This window comes from Macaca mulatta, chromosome 2 (genome assembly GCF_049350105.2).
Source record: "Macaca mulatta isolate MMU2019108-1 chromosome 2, T2T-MMU8v2.0, whole genome shotgun sequence".
In the NCBI taxonomy this organism is placed as follows: Eukaryota; Metazoa; Chordata; class Mammalia; order Primates; family Cercopithecidae; genus Macaca; species Macaca mulatta.
Window position 1 is genome coordinate 10,834,636 of NC_133407.1, and position 24,886 is coordinate 10,859,521.

At 40.5% G+C, this 24,886-nt stretch overlaps 1 protein-coding gene and 1 long non-coding RNA gene across 6 annotated transcripts in view; one reads left to right on the plus strand and one right to left on the minus strand.

Annotated features, from left to right (window-relative positions):
- Positions 1–24,886, minus strand: part of LOC106997166 (uncharacterized) — a 102,563-nt gene that overhangs the window by 51,275 nt on the left and 26,402 nt on the right. The window lies entirely within an intron of this gene.
- LOC144338989 (uncharacterized) lies at positions 1,132–23,647 on the plus strand. Its single transcript, XR_013413510.1, has 4 exons — positions 1,132–1,185; positions 3,294–3,422; positions 19,038–19,156; positions 22,584–23,647. It is a non-coding gene; the product is annotated as an uncharacterized LOC144338989 (long non-coding RNA).

Consider the following 24,886-nt stretch of genomic DNA (forward strand, 5'->3'; position numbering starts at 1 on the left):
GAGGATTGTTCCCCTTTCTCTGCCTGATGGATCCTACTCAGTCTTAAGGCTGTGCTTTAAATGTCCCTTTTCTAGAAACCTCACTTATTCTTGAAACAGAACCAGTTATGTTCCCTCCCAAGTCCCCCACGTACTCTGTGCGTACCTTCTGTTGAGTTGGATGGAGGAGGTGGTGCTGCCTTTGCTTTCTCCTGAAGGTACCAAATATGTTTAGGTATCTCTGTATCCAGAGCCTCCAGCATGGTGCCCCAACCACTGGAGATGCTTAAAAATTGTTGGAAAAAGGCTGGGTACAGTCGCGTACGCCCGTAATCCCAGCACTTTCGGAGTCCAAGTCGGGTGGATCACTAGAGGTCAGGAGTTCGAGATGAGCCTAATCAACATGGCGAAACCCCATCTCTACTAAAAATACAAAAATTAGCCGGGCGTGGTGGCACATGCCTGTAATCCCAGCTACTCGGGAGGCTGAGGCAGGAGAATCTCTTGAACCCAGGAGGTGGAGGTTGCGGTGAATCGACATTGAGCCATTCCACTCCAGCCTGGGCAACAAGAGCGAAACTCCATCTCAAAAAAAAAAAAAAAAGGTGTTGGAAAAATAATGGTGTGTAAATTAATAAATCTACCTGTAGCCTAGCTTTGATTTCAAAGGCCTTCCTGGTGCTGAAAACTTTCCCCGTACAATGTTCACCCAGTGGTCTGAGAACCACGGAAACATTCTGCTCCAAATGCCTGTTGTTCGATCCACAAATATGCCCCGAGATCATCCCACCAATTGGTTATATCAGGCTGTGCTGGCCACAGAGGTTCCTCAAAACCTGCTTAGATTCTAAATGGTCTGTTTTCCAAGGCCAAGTGCCTGGTCTAACTGTGTCCCTAGCTGGGCCTGGCAGAGAGGTGGTGGCCAGGCCAGCAGAGATGATGTTGGTACACGAACAGGATTTTTCTTAGGACAAAAGGCTGACTCTGGCCTGCAGCTGATGGCCTTTAATAGCCTAATGATCACGTGAGAGTCCTTGGCTTGCTCTGACTTGGCCAGGCCCTGGGCACTGGCAGGAGAGCCCCACCCAGGTTAATTGATCTGTTTCTCTCCTCTGACAGGCCCTAGGCAGGAGTCAGCACATTTTCCTCTGTGCACAGATCTTCCCCGTGCCAGGCTTACAAAAGGAAGTTTCTGGAGCTGAGCAGGTCTGGCACATTTTAAGTTGTCCTGAGTCTTGTCCTCATGGCTCTCCACTTCTCTTTTTTCTCTCCCAACTTTTCTCTCGCCCTCTCCCTAGCTGATTTTTTTCTTTTTTCTCATTTTAACTGACTGACCTCCCTCCCCCTTTCCTTCTTTCCTTCTCTCTTCTCTCCCTCCCTCCTTTCCATCTTCCCTCCCTTCCTCCCCCCTTCCTTCCCTTTTTCTCCCTCTCTCCCTTCCTCCTTCCCTACTTTCCTCCCTCCCTCCTTCCCTTCCTCCTCTCTTTCTTCTTTCCTTCCTCCCTTCCTCCTTACTTCCTCCCTCTTCCTTCCCATGTTTATTTGTTCTGTCTTTTTCACCTCTGTCTTCCTTATTCCAATACCCTCACTCTGGATTCGCCCTCCTTCTCTAATCTTTCACCGATATTTCAGAACCCTCTCTTTTGCTTTTCTGCCTGCCATATTGGATAGAATTCAAATGGCTCTTTGTATAATCTTCCCCTTCTCTCCTCCTTCAAGTGTCTGAGCAAAGAGACCACATTGTCTTTCACTCTTTCCAAAACAGTTTCAGGTACCACCCCTGGTGCCTGACCCTTGTCACATTCCACTCGCAATAACCAAGTTGACCAGTGCTGGTGCCCAGAGAACAGATCCGGGCCCGTAGCCAAAGCCAGTTGGGGGTTAGTTCTGGGAGGCCCTCATGCTGAGACTGGCAACCCAAAGTTTGCAAGTTGTCTTTTTGTTCTTTTCCTTCACCTCTTGAGCCTAGGCCGGGTCACTCTGTGTACTCAGCCTACACTTGGGTAGTCACGGATGAGTGCCACTTATTCATAGGTATAACAACATAAGAGATCAGATACAGCCAAGACAGAGCTGGCCATTCTTTGACCTTTCTTGATTCTTGATAAAGAATGAAGTGGAGGCCACTGCTATGTTTGCTGTCACTCTGAGGGGCTCCCAGGGTATAATCAGGTTACAGATGAAGTTCTTATTTCTTCTATTCGTTCATTCAATAAGCATAACTGAAGAGCATTTCTGGCATTGGAAACAAGGACACGAAGATGTTCCCAGTTCTCAGAGAGCTGACAACTTAACAGAGGAGATGGACCTTAGAAAAGCTTGAGGTAATCATTAAGGAAAATACGGATGAAGTGCCATGGAATATAGACTGGCTGTGGAAGACGGTAAAATACTCAGAGAAGGAGATATTTGAGCCAAGTCTTCAACTGTTGCACAAACAAAAAGACCCAACCATTAGCAGGTGTGTAAGATAGCCAGAGGGACTGGTATTAATTAAAAGGAAAAAAAACACAAATAATTTGGAAAAAAGGCACAAAAATGAACTAAACCCTAACAAAAACTAAGAGTCAAAGATTTAATCCATCCAGTGGAGTGGTCCACTCTCACATTCCAATGCCACTGATAATTTTACTTAAAGTGGATGCATGCCAATCAATTCCTCAGCCCCAATTCGAGGTTAGACATCCAAAAAAGCCAGAAGAACAAAATGCTAGAAAGATGATTTAGAACCAAAAGGTTTGAAACATGGTTCTGCCTTTAACATGCTACTTTGAGCAAAGTCCTTTCTCTTTAGTCCTCAATTATATTCCAAGTTCTCCTCAGCTTTAAATGTGACATTTGTTTCTAGGACTGAGAGTGATTTGTTGGGTTCTACCATGACCCCGCGAAGAGGACCTTCTGTGTCGTCCAGGTTTATTTGTCCTGTGTTAGTAAAGCCACAGTCTTTTGGGGAAGGAAGTGTGGGGCATATTTTCACACATTTTATAAGTGAGGACTAGAGAAATGTGCAAGTCTTACCCTCCCCACCGCAAATCACGCTATTCACCACATCTTTCCAAGACAGCAGATGGAGAAAGGCAGATAAAAGACTGAAGCTATGTCTTTAAAAGGGTAGAAATCTGTATGGCATCCTAGAGCAAGAGGATGAAGAGGATGATCCAGTTTAGCCCTAAGGAAACTGAGACCCAGAAAAAGCACGTGGCTTGACCAAGGTTACAGAGTATGTCAGTGGCATAGCTGGGACCCAGAGGCTTGTTGGGCCATTGGTCAGGGCTCTTTTTCTTATGCTAAGCATGCCCATGTCTCCTCCTCAGCTTCTCAGGAGCTCCATGGCCATTTCACCTCCCCATTCTGACACCTGACGCCAACAGTGAGGCTTCGTCCTTGAAGAGATGTAACATGTTCTGGAGAAGATGTCAAGGGCCACTTCGAAGTGTGCACAGGTGAGTTAATGAGAGCTGCTGCCTTTCAATGTGGGCTACTGACGCTTTCTCCAACAGGTAGGTGTCTTGTGTGCAAAGGTCAATAGTATTTCCTGCAATCTGGAGGCGGATTCTGCTCACAATCTCGAGACACAGCAAACTCCTCACCCAAGAAGAGGATGGGATGAGGCACAATGAAGAGGTAGGGAGGAGGAGACGGAGCAAAGATACTTTTTTGTCTGGTGGAGAACACACACCTTTCAATTTCAACCAAGACGTTTGAAAGGCACAGAATCACAGTTTCTTCTCCTTTCCCTCGGGAAAGAAAACTGATCCTGTAGCCATTGAAAAACAGGACTGAGACCAGGAAGGGCAAGTCATGTGTGTCAGCATTGTGGACCTTTATATAAATAATAATTTTCCAGTGGGAACTGTGATCTCTTCTTGTCTTTTCTATTTTTAAATGCTAATTACTTCTGATTTTGTTTACGTAGGCGGAGCTAATAAGAACATTTGCTTCGTAACCATTGAACCTAATGTATCTGTTTTTGGACACTGGTGATTTATTTTTGCACACATGCTCCAAATTGGTGCTAATTACTTTAAAGGATCAGAGTTTCTATTCCAAGAGGGATGACGACAGAATGTCAATTTGGAGTCTCTGAGCATAATGTCCCAATTATCAATGCATTCCAGACCAGAATGGACTTGGCACCTTCTTGAAGGGATTTGGCTTCACTTTTATCAGCCAGTCCCGGGTTGTAGCTTCATTAAAACTTGCTTTCTAGTAACTTGTGGATGTGCCTATACTTTTCTCTGTCTCGAAGACCCTTTGGTATCGTATTAGTATCCTGAATACCTACCATATCTACCTTTTCATTTCCAGATCAAATACTTCTCCCTCTGAGCCTTTTTTGATCTCTTTGGCCCAAGATGATTTTAATTCCTAAGATTTTCTGATTCCTTTCTTAAAGAGGTTAACACTTTCTACATTGTATTATAATCATTTGTTTATATTCTTACCTCCTTTCCACTAGATAAGTCCCTTAGTGACAATACCTTATGTGAATTATCTTTGTCCCCACTGCACACTAAAACTTCTCCTGATGCCTTGTACATAATAAGTGCTTTACACATTGATTTAATTGAGGTTTGTTTATAATATCCTACATGCTCCAGAAAGATTTTAAGGTAAATTTAAACAAATATTTATGCAACAAAGGAATGAATACGTCTATATGCACACAGAATTACTAAAGTCTATAATCAATATATGAAGCATAACTACACAGTACAAAATTTAACTACCATACCTAAAAGAAAAGCAAACACGATGCTGTGGGGAATGCTTGAGGGGTAGTAACAAAGGCTTTAAATCTCAATGACTACCACCAAAGTAACCCACATTTCTGATATAGTATTTGCTTAACACAAATGTTTAGATGAACACAGGAGATGAAAACTATCTGAAGTGAGGGGAGAGGGTGTCACTGACTACACAGAATAAATATGGAGCATATTGTGACCAAGAAGATATGGCCACAGAGGAAAAAGAGCAAACAGGTCCAGCCTAATTTGTTCATTTACCATTCACTTATTCATCCAACAAACTTGTATTGAGAAGTCCCTATGTCCAATACTATGTTTGCACTGTGGATGCAAAGGTAAATAAAAACATCCTAGTTTAGCTGTTTAGACCAGGGGTCAGCAAACTATGGCCAATGGGCCATCTCTGGATCACCGTTTGTTTTATAAATAAAGTTTTATTGGAATATGCCATACCAATTCATTTATGTATGATCTGTTAGCCACTGTTCCTCCACAACTGCAGAATTGAATAGTTCTGACAGAGACCTTATGTCCTGCAAGACCAAAATGTTGACTATTCCTAATCTGTCCCTTTACATAAAATGTTGGTTGACACTGGTTTAAAAGTCATTAAAATACACTGGAGACAGTGCCATGTGGGGTAAGGACAGTGTTCTGTGGAAGACAACTCAGTCTTAGAAAGTCAAGGAAAGCCTCTTAGGGCAAAGACCATGTGTTTCTCGCTCACTGTTGTATTATAAGTGCCTGACACATAGTAGCTGCTCAGTAAATATTTCTTGAATGAATAAACAAATGATGTTACTTCTAAGATGAGAGTGAAGGAATGATTGAAGTAATCCAGAACAAATGTGGAGGGATGGATACAGCACATGCAATGACCTGAGGCAAGAGAGGTCCAGGTGTCCTGATAAGCAGATGCTGTTCAGCTGCAGGGAGAGTGAAATTAGGAGTGAGGTTTGGGAAAAGGAGAAGATAAGGCTGGAAAATGAGCAGAAATAAGATCAGGCAGGGCCACCGAAGCCTCACTGTTGAGTCAGGGCTTTATCCTGAAGGCCATGTAAAAAAAAAAAAAGTTTTAAGCAGGACAAATATAAGTTTAGAGTGTGCTTTAGAAAGACCACTTGGGGTGGTTTGTGGGAAATCAGAAGGAAAGCAAACCCAGGGCTGGGAGCTGGGTTAAGAGCTGTGGCAGCAATCCTGGGAACTGCAGTTAGGCAGTGACACTGGGGATAGGGTTCAGTAGACAAATTTGAGAGAGCTTTAGGAAGTAGAGTTGATAGGACTTGGCGGCTGAGTGCTTAGGGATGGAGAGTCACAGCGACGGAGGGTTAAAGACAATAGCAAGGTTTCTGCCTTGAGAGACAGGCTGGGGGAAGGCAGGGTCCTTCCTTGAGATGGAAACACAGGAGGAATAAAAGGTTAAGGAGAGGGGGTAATATTGGCTGTGCTTGGGGCATGCTGAATTCAAGGTGCTTATGAGATACCCAGGAGGAAGGTATACATATAGGTTTGAAATTCAGATGGACAATCTAGTCTAAAAATCTAAAATTGGGAGTCATTAGAATCAAGAGAGTAATTAAAACCAAAAGAGTATATAACATTTTAAGAGAGAACTTGTAGAGTGAGAAAGGGTCAAAGAAAATATTTTTAAAACCAGAGGAACAACATTCAGTAGAATAACAGAGCTCAAGCAGCCCTTAAAAGAGACTGAGAAAGAACATCCAGAAAAACAAGAAGAGAACCAGTGAAATTTGATGTGACAGAACTAAGGGACATGATCTAGTCAGGATCAAGAATTTCGAATAATTAAGAAATGTCTACTGTAATAAAGATCGAAGCAGAGATAGAGCCAGGACAAATTTACCGTTGCCCTTCTTGACGGCAGCTCTGATAGAATGGTGAAGGTAGGAGCAAAACAAACATGAATAGGAGGTAAGGAAGTAGACAGAGTAAGTACAGACAATGTATGAAGGAATTTGGGTAGTAGGATAATTGCTGGAGGCCAGTAGAGGAAGGTTTTTTTTCATCTTTCTTCCTTCCTTCCTTTCCTTCCTTCCTTCCTTTCCTTCCTTCCTTCCTTCCTTCCTTCCTTTGTTCCTCCCTCCCTCCCTCCCTTACCTCCCCCTCCCTCCCTCCTTCCTTCCTTCCTTCCTTCCCTTCCTCCCTTTCTTTCAAGTTAAGAGATATTTAATCATATTAAATATTAACTGGAAGCAAACAATAATCTAATTTTAATAAATCACCAGGAATTGACTGCTTTAGATGATTTCCATAAGTTTTATCCCTTTAGAAAAACAAATTACTAACAACATGTTCTCTTTTTGTGCTTAGTTTCCAAGAAGCCTAGTATCAAATTCAGTTCCCCCTAGATGACTGGTAGTATTTACTGCCACTTCCTTCACCTGTTTTCTGTTCTGTTTTATATCTAAATGTCTAATTTAGATATAATAATTATCATGATCAGTTTACAAGGACTTTCACACTGCTCTCTCACAGCAACCATCCTTCATTCAGTGCATATTTAATGAGTGCCCACTGTGGTCACACACTTTGCTCTGTGCAACAGACACAATGGTAAGAAAGCAACACAGTTGCTGGTTTTACAGTATAGTTGAGGAGACTGACATTAACTGGACCATTATCCTAACAATTACAAACTGGTAAGTGGAGCAAAGGAAAGTCCTGGAAGCCATAAGAATCTCAGAGGTCAGGAAAAGCATCCTTGAAATCTGAAGGATAAACAGAGACTTGGAAGTGGCAAGGGTAACCTTCAGTCAGAATGAATCTCCTCTGTGGAAACCCCATAAATGATTCAGTTCCTGCGCGGATACCTGCAGTGATAGGAACCAAAGCTGCATTTCTAGACGGTGCTTATAGTCAATAAGGAACAGAATTTGGCTCATGTAACCTCTATCTAGAGGTATGTACCTTGAGCCCACATATACTAAGCTTAACTTTTCTCTAACACAGACTTCACAACTGGATGACAACAGCAATTAATTTCCATGTATACATAGGTATAGATATATCTGTTCTCTCATGGTAAAATGCATAGGTTTTCCAATGTTCTCTGTTTCCAAATAATGTCAGGTTTATAGAGACTTCTAATTGTTTGCAAATATCTATTCTTAGCTTCTTGTATAGAAGTACAACCTGTTGCTTCTAAATACAGAATTGTTAGCTAGATATCTAGGTATCCGAATAAAACAACAACAACTCTATGTTTCAACTTACTTTGCAGCTAGGTGAAGTGGATTGCTGATAGATGTTTACCAACCAGCTCTCATGGAAGAAAAATAAGATGTAGCACTTGCCAATTCTATGGTGTTAATTCTCCCGTGGCAGATTTCAAGCTATCACATGACTCACGATCCAGTCTCACACAACCCTAGGACAGGGCTTCAGCACACCACTGGGTAGGCAGAACCGTAAGACAAAGTTCTCCATGGGATGTGAGTAGAAGCAATGCATACAACTGCCCAGTTATGCCTGAAGTAGAAAGAGGAGGCCTCCACTTCCCCTTGTCCTCCTTCCAATGGACTGGAACACAGACATGGTGGAGAGTCCATTTTATATCAAGTAGATCACATACAGCAACGAGTTAGGAGGAACTTCGCTTCCCCACACTTCGGAGCTACTCTACGAGCCCTTGTCTCCTGGTGGGTGATTTTTTAATGTAAACAAGAAAGAAATATCTACCTTGTTTCAGCCATTTTTACTTTGGGTCTCTGTTAGAACAGGTGAATCTGTTTTCTAACGGATAGAGTAATCTATCACAGAATGGCAACCTGACCACTGCTCTAACATCATGCAAAAACCTGCTACTTACAAGGCATAGTCCTAGCAGGTGATGTAGACACGCTGCCAGCTCTCAGGGAGCCCAGCCCAGGGCAAAAGATGGCAGATACACAAATTGTTATTGCAAGGAAAGAGGTGATGAGTGCTCTGAGGCAGGCCAGATGGTCAACCACACAAACTTAAAGAGACTTACTATTATTATTGTAAATGAGGTAATATTAGAATTCGACCATCAAAGATAGTTAGAATTTTGACAAGCAGAAATGAACAACAAAGCATTTCACTGGAGGGATTCTACTTTTCATTCAGATTTTGGATTCCAATCATTCTGAAAATGTGATCCTTCAGAAAGTTTCTAGACTTTTTAAAAACATTTTTCTTCTATAATAGGACAAATTAATATTGTGAAACTATGACAAAAATGTTTCAAATATTTAAGAGAATCAATTGTTTTCCAAGTCTCTGATCCCTCCCATTTACAAAGAAGCCCTTGATTTGTTCATTTCAAAGAATTTCAGTGGATTAATTAAAGCATTCCTCTAAGTGCTTTCCTAAGCAGTGCTTTGTGGGCTTATTTTGAATTACTAAAAGTGCACAAAGACACTAAAACTGCGTTTTTATAAAAAACTATAATGCCAACTTTTCACTAATGCAAACAGTTCTCTCTTTTCAATTAGTTTTTCTTAAGGAAAGAAATGATGTCTTATGTTTCTTTTTTATTGCTTCACTGTGCCCAGGACTTCTCAGTGCTGTCCTGGGCACTGAGAAGCAATAAAAAGAAATATTTATTGGTCAGTAAATATTTATTGACCTGAATGGGAATTGCAGAATTTGAGACTATGAAGGAGGGTGTTGGAATTGTAGGATGAAGAAGGGACTAGAAAAGGACCTGAGGTCGTGAAAAAAAGATCTGGCATGGGAATGAGTCTTTGAGATTCCCCATCAGATCCTGGCATTAGGGCCTTCACCTCCTGTTTCCTTCATTTCACAGGTTGAAAGGTGGAGACTCTGAAGGAAAATGGCCTTGATGGAGGTGACAAGGCCACTGAGCTTTAGAGCTGGGTCTAGCTTTGCTAGTGCCTTTCCAAGGCAGTTGATCTTTGTTTTCATGCTTTTTATTTCAGAGTTGTGCTATCATAGACATAAGAAAGAATCCTATGGATTTTTGACATTTGAATATATACTGTATTCCTGCCTCAGTAAATAAATGCATGAGAAAATATAAAATAATAGAATAAAATCACATTTGCAAATTCCAAGATTTGAAAATGTAAATCTTTTTTTGTGAGGAAATAAAACATTACAATTTGAGGGTTCTCCTGACCCATCAGAACATCCAGAAATTATTTGCTTAGCTTCTCCATTTCTGGGAAGTGAGGGGATAAAACTATCAAGCAGAGTGCCAAAGAAAGAGCAGACAGAGGCAGGGCGCGGTGGCTCACACCTGTAATCCCAGCACTCTGGGAGGCCGAGGCGGGCGGATCAAGAGGTCAGGAGATTGAGCCATCTTGGCCAACATGGTGAAACATATCTCTACTAAAAATAATAATAATAATAATAATTAGCTGGGTGTAGTGGTGTGTGCCCGTAGTCCCAGCTACTCAGGAGGCTGAGGCAGGAGAATTGCTTGAACCCAGGAGGTGGAGGTTGCAGTGAGCCGAGATTGCACCACTGCACTCCAGCCTGGGTGACAGAGGAGATTCCATCTCAAAAAAACAAAACAAAACAAAACAAAACAAAACAAAGAGAAAAGAAAAAGCAGACAGAGCAGAAGAGCTTCCATTCCCACGGGGCTGTGTGAGGCAATGTGTGAGACAGAGAGAGGAGTGCAAGGAAACAGGATGGTGAGACCAGACTAGGGTGCATAGGAGTCCTTGTTAGGTGCTAAACAAATGGAGAAGATTGTGATTCTTAATGCCAGCAGCTCTAAATGATATACTTGAAACCCTCTAATGTATCAGAAACAAAGCACATGTTGAGTATTTCTTATCCAAAATGCTTGGGACCAGAAGTATTTTCAATTAAAATTTTTTTTTCTTCAGATTTTGAAATAGTTGCATATACATAATGAGCTATCTTGGGGATGGGACCCGAGTCTAAATGCAAAATTCATTTATGTTTATACACATAGCCTAAAGGTAATTTATGCAATATATTTAATAATTTTGCACATGAAATAAAGTTTGTGTTAAACACTGATGTGTTGGATTTTCCACTCATGGCATCATGTCAGTGCTCAAAAACTTTTGGATTTTGGAGCATTTCAGATTTCAGATTTTCATATTAGGGCTGTTCAACTTGTGTATTTTTGAAGAAAACTTCTAATGGAGAAGGCAAATGTGAAACTGAGAATCAGATTCTGGTCCAAACTCAATAACTTTCATGTAACTTGGACAGTGTATCTCCCTTGTGTGTCTCAGTTTCTTCACCTACAAAGTGGGATCTCTTCCAAGTTTAACAACCTCTGCTTCTTTCATAGGTTAAGACCGTAATATTGATGTAGCTGAGAGAATTTCAGCTTTTCTGATTGTAATGTACTCTACCATTAACTTCTGTGAAGTCCTAAGGATTTTTTCTTTTGCTTCTCTTAACACTTAAGAATCAGCTAAATTATTTAGCTTGCCTCTCATTTAATGATTCAAGTCATTAAGAACTAAGAGAAGCCAGCCGGGTGCAGTGGCTCACGCCTGTAACCCCAGCACTTTAGAAGACCAAGGAGGAGGGATTGCTTGAGCCCAGGAATTCAAAACCAGCCTGTATAACAAAGCAAGACCCTGTCTCCACAAAAAGTTAAAAACAAACGAACAAACAAAAGTTAGCTGAGTATGGTGGTGCACACTGGCTGAAGTGGGAGGATCCTCGAGCTCAGGAGTTCGAGGCTGCAGTGAGCTGCGATCACACGTTGGCAACAGCGTGAGACCCTGTCTCAAAAAACAAAAAGCAAAAAACAAAACATATAAAGCAAAACAAAAACCTAAAAGAAGTCATATGGAACATTATTTTCCACAGCTGGAAGGAAAAATTGCCTATATATTTATCAAAGATAATGTTTATTTGCATTACTCTAGAGTGGTAGAAAAAATCACATAACTAAATTGAGTTTAAACTTCCTTAAACTCTCTCTCTTATGATTCAACCCTTTAACTCTAAGTTATCCCTAAACATATCCCAATGATTTCTCTTTATTTGGCGCCAATAGTACAGACTATTATGGTCCAATCCACAGTCATTTCCAGCTTAAACTCTTGGACTGGCCTATTAATCCATCTCCCTTCTCCTCACCCCATCCCACCCTCCTCCTCCAATCACTCCTCCAAGTCTGTTCTCCACAGAGCAGCCACGGTGATCAGATCGAAACCCTCCAGTGCTCCCCACCTCCTCGAGCGTCAGAGCCACAGTCCCATCTAGACCCGTGAGACCCAACAGGCCCTTTTGCTGCCTCCAGCCCCTCACCTCCCACTCTCTGCTCCAGTCACCCTGGCCTCCTTTCTATTCTAAAGACACCCAAGCCTACTCCAACCACAAGACCTTTTCAAACCGTGTTCCCTCTGTCTGGGACACTTATTCTCAGATAGCCACAGGTGTGCTCCATCCTTCAGATCTCAGCTCAAATATCACATATACTGAATATCATCCCCTCTGTCTTGTAGCTCTTTATCCCCTTTTCCTAAACTATTCTGCACAGCATTTAGCAGACCCTGTTCTATTTCCTATTCATGTCTTTCTTGTGTTTCCTCTCACTAGAATTAAGCTTTATGAGTTCAGAGATCTTGTCCCTTTTCTGTCTCTAGTGCTTAGAAGTATCTGTGATATATCATAGGCATTCAATAAATATTTATTGAATGATATTCAGAGTGAGCTGCTTTTCTCACATGATGACTCTATTTTTTGAATGTATCTTTTGTCCACTTTAACATTTATTTTTTAAAGGACAAATATTGTATATTTTTATACATAATTATTTTATTTTGGGGGGCAACACATGTATGTTCTCTGATAGAATAACTCAAATTAGGAAACATTTATTGTTTTCTCAGATATAAAAATAATGACCTTAAAAATCAACTATCCCCTTGAGATCATAGTCAACATGGCAAATTTCTGGGCACTGCCAAAGGGTTGACAGAGCAGTCAACTGGAAAAAGTAGAGTAGATTGAGGAGTCTTATCCTGTCACACCCTCATGGGGCCATTTCTACCAAGTTGTAGAGTCCAAATGACTTAGGCTTTCCTTTTCTCCTGAGAAACTTAAACAATTTTACAGACAGAGGTGCTAAGTAACTATGTCATCCAACAGTGACTACACTGATGTAAAGCATTTTCTTTAGATTGTAAGGCTGTTATATTATCCTGATTCTATGAGTGTTAACAATACCAGATGGCTCAGGCTCAGGCAGGCAGCATTTCTATTTAGCTGGCTGAGATATCAGGAGGTGCCAGAGATGTACACAGAGTAAGAACTCTGGGAACAGGGCCCAGAGCCTCAGTGGAAGATTTCAAATCCAGGCTCAACCACTCCACACTGGGTGAGCTCAAACAAGCCACTTAATTTCCTCAGACCACAGTCTTCTCTTCTGCAGAATATGAGTCACAAACAATTCCTGCCTAACCACCTCATGGCAGAAAATAACCAGTTTGAGAGTTTCTCAAAGTGTCTCTCATGAACTAAGCAAAGTAATATATCCCATCTTAATTCTCATAACTCATGGGGTTCAAAATAGCTCCATGAAATTGCTCAATAAATGACTAAAAGCCTTTATCTGAGTTCTTAGACTGATTCCTGAAAAGATGAGTGGTCATGTCTGGGTAGACAGTCCCAGCTACATCCTGCCCATCACCAAAAGAATGAAATCAGGGGAGAAAGAATTCCAGCTCTATAACATCTGACTTTAAGATATATTCTGGGGCCGGGCACGGTGGCTCACACCTGTAATCCCAGCACTTTGGGAGGCTGAGGCAGGTGGATCACCTGAGGTCAGGAGTTCAAGACCAGCCTGGTCAACATGGAGAAACCCTATCTCTACTAAAAATACAAAAACTTGGCCAGGCATGGTGGTGTATGCCTGTGATCCCAGCTACTCGAGGGGCTGGGGCAAAAGAATCACTTGAACCCGGAAGATGGAGGATGAAGTGAGCTGAGATCACACCACTGTACTCCAGCCTGGGTGACAGAGTGAAACTTTATCTCAAAAAAAAAAAGTCTATTTCTGCAGATATGCTCATTTGTCCAAAACACATCTACTGAGCACCTACTATGTGTAGGATTTTGAACCTCAGATTCTGCAGGGAGAAGAGGCCTGAATATAATACAGGTCTTATCCTCAGAGACCATGCACATGAACTCTTTTACAATACAGAAGGTGATATGTCAAAAGAAAATGAGTCAATTCATTTCGCCTATGGCAGTCACTTCAGTTCTCTGGGCTTTTCTTTCCTCTTCTGCAATTGTGTAATAATTATGAGGTGTTTATGAGAATTAAGATGGGATATATTACTTTGCTTAGGTGCTTTGTAAATCCTGAATTGCCATCCATGTCAATTCCTTCTTCCCTTTTTCTGTCTACTTTTTCTTCCTTCACCCCCTCCTCTCTTTTCCTTCTTGCTCCTTCTCTTTCTTTTCACTCTTTGTTTTGATAGGAGCCCTGCTGTCTATCACTGAGACATTCTCATAATTAGCTGATCTAGTCTGATCATTAAGGTGACAGCACGGCTGGAAATCTTTTGATCCAACTTGTTCCCTTATTATGGCACATGAAGACTGAGAGTTGCTGGTAGATCCAACTCTTGCCTGATTTAGATGACATTTTTTTCAAGTTTGTTGCTATACATAAGATATAGAATGGAATCAAGGTGAATAATAACCTTTATTGTCTTAGGGTTTGAATATAACTAAGGTAAAAAGTTGTTTAGACACAAAATGTAAAGTATTTAATATTTCAAATCAATTAGCATTTATGAACCAAAATAGACACACCCACAACTTCTGGGTTCAGCCCTTTTATGTCCCTTGCCAAACCTTGGCTTCCTGGAACTTGTGACAGAATATAAAACCTGAAAGAAACCTTAGAGATCAGATTCTCTGATGCCCCCACCTTTTTTTTTTTGGACAATAAACTGAGGCTCAGAAAGCAGAGGAATCTGCTGTCACGTGATTGAATTAGCAACACTATATCTAGAACTCATATCTCCTGGTTCCCATTCTATTCTTCTCCCATACTCTGTGGTCTACTTTCCAGGTCCAATGGGCTGGGAAGCCACGGACTCCGATTCACTTTCATAAGCTCCCCTTCTTTCTGTTTACCTTGGTTTTCCTCCTTTCGGACATCACTGTCTCCCAACACACATACCTTCTTTCGGCATCATACCTTCTGACAGTCAAGACTCTTTAGCCCCAGGGCCATCAAAGCCAAAGTCAGACTTGTAAATAGCCCAACATACACAAGTGCCCAGTGCACTACATGTCTGTCCCCATAGTAAGCACTGTCTTATTTAAACTTCCCAATAATCAGTGAGGTGTCATTGTTCTATCTAATAGACTGGTCGACTAAAGCTCAGAGAACTGTGTGACTTGCCTCAGGTCATAACACCTAGACAGCAGTAGGGCTAGGATTTAAATCAGACCTATGTAGTGCCACAGTTGGTTATTGTCTTATTCCCTTTTCAGTATAGCCTTGACCTTAGAAAAGAGAACCCAGTGGTTTCAGTGAACACCAAGGAGTAATTGAGTCCTAGCTCTTTTATTTGAGAGAGATAACACTGTGACCCTGGGCTCCTGACACTTCTGCATCCTTAACCACATATAAGCAGAGAGAAGTAGGACAAGTCACTTCACTCCCTCTCAGATAGGATAAATGATAATACCTCCCTAACGTAGTTATTGTGAAAATTAAGGATTAAAATAATGTTTGGAAATACCTTAGGTAGTCTGTAAATGACTATATAAATATTAAGTTTCAATAATTGACTTATGTTTTTACTAATCCAAATGTTGACTATAATATTGTTTATACTATTTTATTGTAAGCCTTCTCAAATACTTTAGTTAAATAAATAATCTATGAATAATAAATGCATGAATAATTAAAATATTCTATTGGATTTTTATATCTGATCTCTTACCACAAGAGATGAAGTTAATTTACAGCTTATAATATTATCATATCATTTCTTTCATCTAGACAAAAAAGAATCACTATTGTCATCTTAACAAACATTTACTGAGCACTTGCCAGAGACTGGATAAGTATTTTATTTCTCAAGATCTCATTTAATTCTTCATTGTTATCTCCATTTTAGAGATGAGGAAACTAAAGCCCAAAGCATCTGAGAAACTTGACTAAGATCACATAACTGTTAAATGAAAGAGACAAGATGTTGGCCGGGCGCGGTGGCTCAAGCCTGTAATCCCAGCACTTTGGGAGGCCGAGACGGGCGGATCACGAAGGTCAGGAGATCGATACCATCCTGGCTAACACAATGAAACCCCGTCTCTACTAAAAATACAAAAAAAAATTAGCCGGGCGAGGTGGCGGGCGCCTGTAGTCCCAGCTACTCGGGAGGCTGAGGCAGGAGAATGGCGTAAACCCGGGAGGCGGAGCTTGCAGTGAGCCGAGATAGCGCCACTGCACTCCAGCCTGGGCGAGAGAGCGAGACTCCGTCTCAAAAAAAAAAAAAAAAAAAAAAAAAAAAAAAAAAAAGAAAGAGACAAGTTTTTAGTATGTGTGATGTTCTTGCTATTTTATAACACCTCTGTAAAAATAAAAAATAAACAACTTTTTCCTTTAGTTATATTCAAAAAATACAATATATATTTTTTGAATATGTTATATTGTATTATATTATATATTATATATTAATATATATTATATTATATATTAATATATATTATATTATATATTAATATATATTAATATTATATTAATATTATATATTATATATTAATATTATATATTTATATATTATATTATACAGTATATTGAATATATATGTTATTTTTTGAATATAACTATTTTGAATATATTTTGAATAAAATATAAATAAAAAATATATTTCAAAAGGTCTTGAACGGCCTTCAATCAAGGTATTCGGCACAATAGAACATAGGCAAAATGTTCAAGCTAACGAATGGATGTGTGTGTATGTGTGTCTGTGTGTCTGTTTGTGTGTAGTGGGCAGAAGGCGGGAGGGGAACAGGCAGGAATGCATAAGAAAACTTAAGCTAAAGAAACCATTATAAGGGATCACAGCCTGTAGCTCTACACTTCACCCAGAGAAACACATGCACAATTATTAATTCATTTACCAAAAATAATTGGTCACTTACTATGTGCAAGGACTTCTGTTCACACTTTAGACCACACAGAGCACATAGTTGCAGAGCCTCCTTTTTAGACCTCACAAACTTCCAGATAAATTGTTAGATAATTACCTATATACTTAAATTATTTTATGTAGATAATTTACACTCAAACAACTTGCCTGTGAGGGTATGCTTAAAAATTGGTTCTTATCCAAACTGCTCTTTTATATAACTGCTTAAGGAAAGGAATAAGGGAGAATGTCCAGCTTCAGGGAATACGAAATTAGGAGTTGGAGCAGAGGAAGATGAGTTACTTAAATTGGTCAAGACATTGGGACATAGCATACTTTTATCTTTAGTAGAACTTTGAACTCTTCACAAACAAAAAAAATCTAGTGTCCTGAAATCTAAATAAAGCGAACTGGACCTCTGATTTCCCAAGGTTCACATTAAGAGCCCAACTCTTCCGTGGAGGACAAAAGAAATGAGAGACTGGATTTTCATCATAGATAACTCCAAAGTTCAGTTAATAACAATTTCTTTCGAAGCCCTTTAAGAAACCTGAGGTATGGCCAGAGGAAAGGTACCCAGTAGGCCACCCAGGATAGGAAGGAAATATCTATAGCTAATTTCATTTTGCATAGCACTCATTGCTGCAAATCACAGCAAAAGAGAGTAGCTAGTGGTGGCAGAAGCAACCCCAAGCTGGAGGGCCCTGTTGTCAAAATTTCTCTTCTTTGCCACTAAGGAAACATGGCCTCAGCTTCCACTCGCAGTGGGCTTGCATCCCTCCACCTCAGAAATCAGAAAGGGTCTTAGAATCAGGAGCCTTGAAATTCACACCCCAACCCATTCAAGTAACAGCTGTTGGCACAGATGGGTTATCTCACCTCTCCACGTGAGTTTCTTCATTGGTAAAATGGGCTCATCTCCACCATGAGGCTTCTTCATAGAACTACTAATAGCTCAGGTGATATGATGGATGGTTAAACACACTGGGAGGCGATCAAATCCCCCAAACATGAAGGAAAAGATGACTTAAAATCTAAAGGTAAGAATACAGATGTCCACACCCATCCACAGTTGAAAACACAAAAGAAACTAGTGAATAATGCACATAAATGTACAGCTACACGCCTGGCCCGTTTGTATGGAACCCAAACTGCTCAACTAGTTTTTGTGGTACTCACCAAGATATTTCCAACTCTTTTCTCTAGGATTGGCTCAGTCTATCCCCTTTATGTCTCTTATACTTTTGTCAAATTAATCACCCAGTGACTCAGGAGTTCAGAACATGAAATTACTCTTTAATACCTCCACTTGTTTGTTGGGGCATTTCCACCTCCTGGAATGCCTGTCCTCTGCATGTTTGTGTGTGCAGACCTGCTCAAATGCAGCCTCCTTCTAAAAGGAAGTCTTCCTTGATTTTCTCTGTTGTAAGTCATCTCAACCTTAATCTGAGCACCACTTACCATTCTAAAAAAAAAATTTATTTATTTACTTATTTATTTTAGAGACAGGGTCTCACCCTGTCACCCAGGCTGGAGTGCAGTGGCATGATCATGGCTCACTGCAGCCTCAAACTCCTGGTCTCAAGTGATCCTCCCATCTCAGAGTCCTGAGCAGGTGGGACTATAGGCATGTGCCATCGCGCCTGGCTAATATTTTTTGTTTTAGAGATGGGGTCTCACTATGTTTCTCAGGCTGGTTTTGAACTCTTGGTCTCAAGCAATCCTCCCACCTAAGTCTCCCAAAGTTGAGATTACAGGTGTGAGTCACTGTGCCCAGTCGCATATCATTTTTATTTGTACCTCATGTTCTAATAATTTGTCTTCTCCTGAGTTTGTTGGTTCCTTGAGAACAAGGATTATGTCTGATAGCTAACAGATGACATTTATCAAACACGTAACATGTGTGATCTCTTTTAACCATCACAGCTAACTAAGGCTGTTGATACTGATATTTTTCATTTTGTAAATGATGTAACAGGGGCCCAGAGAGGTTAAGAAAGTTGCCTGAGTTCACAGGTATTAGGTGATGAAGTCAAATTGGAAACCAGGAATTTCCAGTATAAATCCTTAATTCTTAACATCCATGCCTCCACTTACTGTAGGTGTTTGGCACAGGAAGTTCTTAACTGAGTGAATGAACAAACAGATGAATGAAGAAAGTGTGAATCTTCTAGTATGAATGTTCTCACTCCATATGCAGGACCTCACATCCTCTTTCGATAGTGACTGCACAATGAATGTCTGCTGAGTTCAGTGACTGAGAGGATCTATACCAGAGCAGATGTCTAGGGGACTGCTGAGACAAGAAAGGCCGCAGAGGTGAGTCATTCACTCATTTTTCAACAGACGTGAGTCCTGTTCTTTGGGGACTTACATTTGGGGAAGATGAGAATTGACTGGTATTTTTCAAGTTTAGGGAAGAGTAGATGTTGGCAGAGAAAAGATTATTCAACCTCAGGCAGTGATCAACAGAATATTCAGAGGTAACCAGTAAGACAAGTCTAATTCTGAGCATGAATGAGCTTCTCCTTAAAGAGGAAATTGAACTGAAGATCACGAAGAATAACTAGATGACTCACCCATCAAAATAGGAAGTTCCCTATGGTAAGGAAGATGGTGGCATTGAGGTGGCAGAAACCACAAAGATCCTCCTCAAACACTTATCACATAGCAGACTTCACTCTTGCTACTTGGGCTACTGTCTCTGGAGTGGAAGACCTGTCCACTGACCAGGACTTGATAGAGGCAGTGAAGCACTGTGTTAAAAAGACCTCGGGCCCTGGAGCCGCTGCCTTGCTCTGAACAAAGACTCCCTCATGTAGCAGCTGTACAAACTTGGGCATTTGTAAAAGTAGAGATAATAACAGTTCCTTATGCACCGAGTTACTATGAAGACTGAGAGTTAATAGCTGTAAGTGCATACAACAGTGCCTGGCTTGTACTAAGCACTCACTGGAGGTTAGCTATTTTTATTGTACTTCTATTGCTGACTCTAATTGTTTGTATATTTGAACTGAAGAATTCTCTGTGAATTTTAGAAGGAAGAGAAGATGCTTACATATCACTTGGGTATGAAACAAGAGTATAAATCATACATCTTACATCTCATAACAACTTTATTCACAAGATGACATTCTTTCATCAGCCCAAGGACTGGCTTCTCTAAACTGCCACATAATCGTCCTCTGCAGTAAAACTCCCCATGGACCATTATGTGTTGTTTATGGACTTTCACCCAAGACTTTAACAGCAGCAATAGAAGGATTCTGCTAAAATCATACGTTTCATTTTCTTTTACTTTCGGACCATTGCAACTATTAGAATCCATGGTCTATTGTTGGTATATAAGTATTACTCTAACCTGGAAAGTAGCTCTTTCTTTATTAAGGCAAATATTTATTTAATCCATGTTTTCTATTTAAAACATCAAAATATATATTTTTAAGATGTATACATTAAAGAAAAAAGTATGCAAAGAATTTATAACCAAATGCTGGACTCAGCATTACTGCAAAATACCCCACAAGTTCTGACTTTAAATTTTGCAGATAGTCTTTACTATAAATATGTTTTGGTATAAACAATTTTTAAAATTATGACTGGTAAATAAATAATTCAGAATGTTATTTATTTATATAAGTTTATATATCAAGCATTGCCACTTAACACCAGATGCTACAGTTTTAATATGCATCAATATTGTTAATTTAATACATTAATACTATGCATTAAATATGAAGAACACACCAATAAATGAAGGAGATACTTCCTTAATTGACTGATGAGATAATTAAACTAATAGCCATGGAATTTTTAAAAAGCCTCAAGTTTTTTCCATACCAGCACCAGCCATGTAAAATGTTTGGGCTTTGTTGTGGGTGGGGTACAGAATGCATTTGAGAAATCTAGAGAAGATGGTAGACATGGTGAAAAATAGCAGATTTTGAGGTCAGAAGACTGGGCTCTAAATCTTATCTCTGCTATATTGGCTATCATTCTTCTGAGCCTCAGTTTACTCACCTGAAAAACAAGCATAATAACACCAATCTTAGAGAGTCATTGGGAAGATTAGCTCTAATAATGTATGTAAAGTGCCTAGATCACAGTAGATCCTTAATAACTAGCATCTTATCAGGGGATCATTTTGATTTATTTGCATGCAGATACAATCAGACAGTGTTTGCCATGTGTTTGTTTGTTGTGTTTCGATCATTTAAAAGGCCTGTTAGCAATCCTCACTACAAAAGGTTGCCACCTGGGGAGACTACAGGGTTGGCTCATTTCTCTGTTCCACAAAACTTTCTATAGTTCTTGCTCCAAAGTACGTTAGAGAAACCATCACACCCTGTACATACTCAACATATTATCATTGATAATAAAGAGTAAAACACTCCACTAGGAGCTGGGAGACTTATTTTAGTTCTGGCTTCATCTCAAGAGAGCTCTTGAGCTTGGGCTAGCTGCCTACCTTTTCCAGGCCTCAGTTTTCTAGTTTTAGGATGAGAAAATCAGATAAGATTTCTTCTGGGAAAATTTCAGTTCCAAAACTGTATTAGGAATTTAATTCTATGATTTTCTGACCTAGACATGGGTTCAAGACAAAAAAGAAGAGGAAAAACCTGTAAAAATGACTAAGGAACTAGGACATAATAACTGCACATCTTATTTCCAAGAATGTGATATTGTCCTGGTTTCCACATGATCCCCTACAAGCCAAAATCAAAGTAGACCAGATCTAGCTCCCTTCTCTGTGACCAAGGAAAGATTCCCATATAAGCCTTTATCATCAATACTTAAATCTATGATTTATAAATATTCCTCTAGTCCTGTCAATAGATGTGTACTATTCAGCGTACAATTTTGTCTATCCATTCTGCTGACCAAGGAGTTACATATAAGTTGAGAGTGGGGGTATATTCTGTGGTCATAGATCCTATTTGCATCCATTGAGGTCAGCAGCCACACGTAGCCCCCAGATATCATTGGTAAGTGCTAACTTGCTGTGGTAAATTTCTTCCTGTAATTGAACCAACAAATAAGTCCAAATTTAAACTATTCAACTTCTAAATATGATCAACCATGGTATGAACCACCTTGGAAGGTGAAGAGTTCTTTGCCCTGAGATAGCCAAGAAAAATCTGGATAGACACTTTGGTAGGGGTATTATATGTTGGAGATGCAGATATGGAGTAATCCAAACATTTTATGATTCTTTGGTTCTGTTTACTCTTACCAGGCCAACTCTGGAAATGTGAGTAATGAGTTTTATTTTTGGATATATTAAAAAACAACAAAAACAAGTTGTCCTGCCCTTTTGGGGAAGAGAGAGAAGCCCGCTGTGCACATGGGCTAATTGAGTCTTTTAATACTAAAGACACCGATATTCCAGGATTCTGAGCCATGGGGCTCTGCATAAGGAAATTAGATTAGATATAGATGGCAGCACTGGGGGGAAAAAAAAGAAGTGTAGTACAGGTAACTGACATGCCCAAACCTGGACCTGGCAAACAGGAGGGGCCAAGATCACCTTACTGGTATTTGCTGTGGTACCTGACAATTACCTGCCGGCTCTCTACTCCTTGGATCCTCTGTGAATCTGTGAACGCTGTTTATTTTGTGTTCAATTCAGTGCCCACAGCTCAACGGATTGCTCTATGACTAGTCCAGTCCTTCTCTTGGCATGCTGCCTACTCCATGTCAGAAGTTAAAAGGTTGCACTTCCTTAAAATGCAGTATTTTCCAACAGAACCTGCATCAATCAACCAATTAGAATAACTACGCATGCACTGCTCAAGGCTCCACACTGGCTGATGATCACTGGCTTTGTCTTATGCAAGGCTGGTCTTTCCTCGATCCAGCTAAGAAACAACCAGTTGAAAGGAGGTGCACGGGGAGATTTCAAATACAACAGGAAGAACATCGTGTCAAATTGCCATAGTCGTACAAAAGGCAGCATTTGTGGCATCTGTCCATAACTGGTAAGAGCGACGAGTCTCAATCTGAATGGTGGGGTGTGGAGGGTGACTCAGAAGTAAAAGAATGGCCCAGTGAAGGAGGGACTGAAGAGGTTTTCTGCCCTAACTCTCACTTCTCGGGCTCCTTAGAAGGCTCTGTACCTTCCTCATTTTCCTGATTTCTATGGCTTACCCTTGGTTCGTGCAGACTTGCTGCCCGTATGAAGGAGTAGCACAGACCAACATCGGTAAGCATGAGAGTTGGGTCTGTGCACATAAAGAAGGGTTCAGAATCTGTACAGGACTCACCCTGGCTTCCGGCAGAACCTAAGATGGGGGAGAGAGGCCCATCCCAAGTGTACCTGAAAGGCCAGGCCCATGCTTGTCAATGCAAGGCAGAGTGCTAAGGCCTGGCTTGCCCCACTGTTCTCTCTCAGGAGCCACAAATGGGTGATAACACCACTAGTTAGAGAGCAGGGCTCGTGTTTCTGCTCCTGCCTGCTCCTGTCTGGGTTTGCTATGACCGTCTCTGTTGGAAGAAAACTATTTGGCTCTAAAGTAAGTCTCATTAACCATCATCCTTTCACGATTGTGTTGCCCTCTTTCTACCCTCTCTCCTCTTGCTTTGTCTTTCTTTTGGTTGTTTCAGCTCTGGCACTTCTTTAAGTGGGGGATTTAAATGTTTGGCATGGTCACTAGAGAAGCCCAGACGTAAGATCTTTGAAGCGGTTGGTGAAAAATGGGAAGTGATACTATTGGGTGAGGGGTGATATCAAAGAGAAGCTTATGTTCTGTTCCCTACAGAGTGGCTGGGATTTTTTACTCCAGGAAAAGAATTAAACAACAAAGCTTTCCAGGAAAAGAGTGACTTTCCTTTTTTTGCTCCTCCCATCTTCTTTTCCTGATCCCTTCAGACATACAAGCGATTTTGTTTTAAGGAGAAGCCTAACACAATTGAGCACTAATACTATAATTATAATTAATGAAAACAACAATATTCAAATATCTTATACCCTTTCTGTTTACCTTTGAACAACACAGTAGTAGTTACAAATGACAAATACGAATATTATCCCAGTTTTTCATGGAAGAAACCAGGGCCAGAAAGTCAAATGCCTTGCCCAGGTATTTAGCATCTTGACCTGATATTTAGCACCTTGACCTGATATTTAGCATCAAAATATAGTCTCCACTTTTTTGACTTTAGGCTCAGCATGTTTTTATCTACACCTTGCTGCCTCTTCCCACACATAATCTTTTAAGATTAAGTCTTCAGGTTCCAGAGTTGGGGCCATGGAGTTACTAAAAGGCCTAAGGAAAATGGGGCTTTGAAAAGGTTATATTCTCATCCTTCTTACTGTGCACTGTGCCTGAGTATTAAAAGACTGCTTTGAAAATTCACTGGCCCATGATTACTTGACTAATGCCAGTAATAAAATGCATATATCAAAACTATGCACTTTTATTTGATTTTTCTCGGCCCATTGCTTGTCTCAGCTGAGTGGCCAGCTATGTGTAAGCCTGAATGGTAGGAAGGTTTTCTGGGAGCGATGACCAGTTATGAAGTTTCTGTTGAGATCCAGGGAGCAACTTTAGGTAAGCATATTTTTGTTATCACTCAGAGGCACAAGAGATAGACCTTACAATCAGCTCATCAATGCCAGAAGGGAGCTTTGCCAACAGGGTCTCCTCTTTAATCACCACCTGGATCACCTCTGGAATCCTGGGAAGGAAAGTGATGGATGTTGATCAGAATGCTGTTGTGGGCAGGTTTTGCAGAAAAATAACCAACTGAGTGTGCCTGCCTGTAGGAGAAATTTTCCAGTTCCTACAAATAAGGCCAAAATTATGGGACCATTTCTCTCCTCTTTCCTCCTCTTGATCATTATCAGCATCATAAAATCAACCATGGGTGTGACTCTAGAGAGATGGAAGTACGGCAAAGAGGGAACACTCAGCCAAGGGTTGTAGAGTCCCTGGTTCTCTCCAGGCTCTTTGTGGTCTTGGACAACAATTTGACTTTGTGCTCTTTAATGTTTCCATTTATTAAATTATGAGTTGGACGATATTGCCTTTGACACTTCCAGGCCTGATA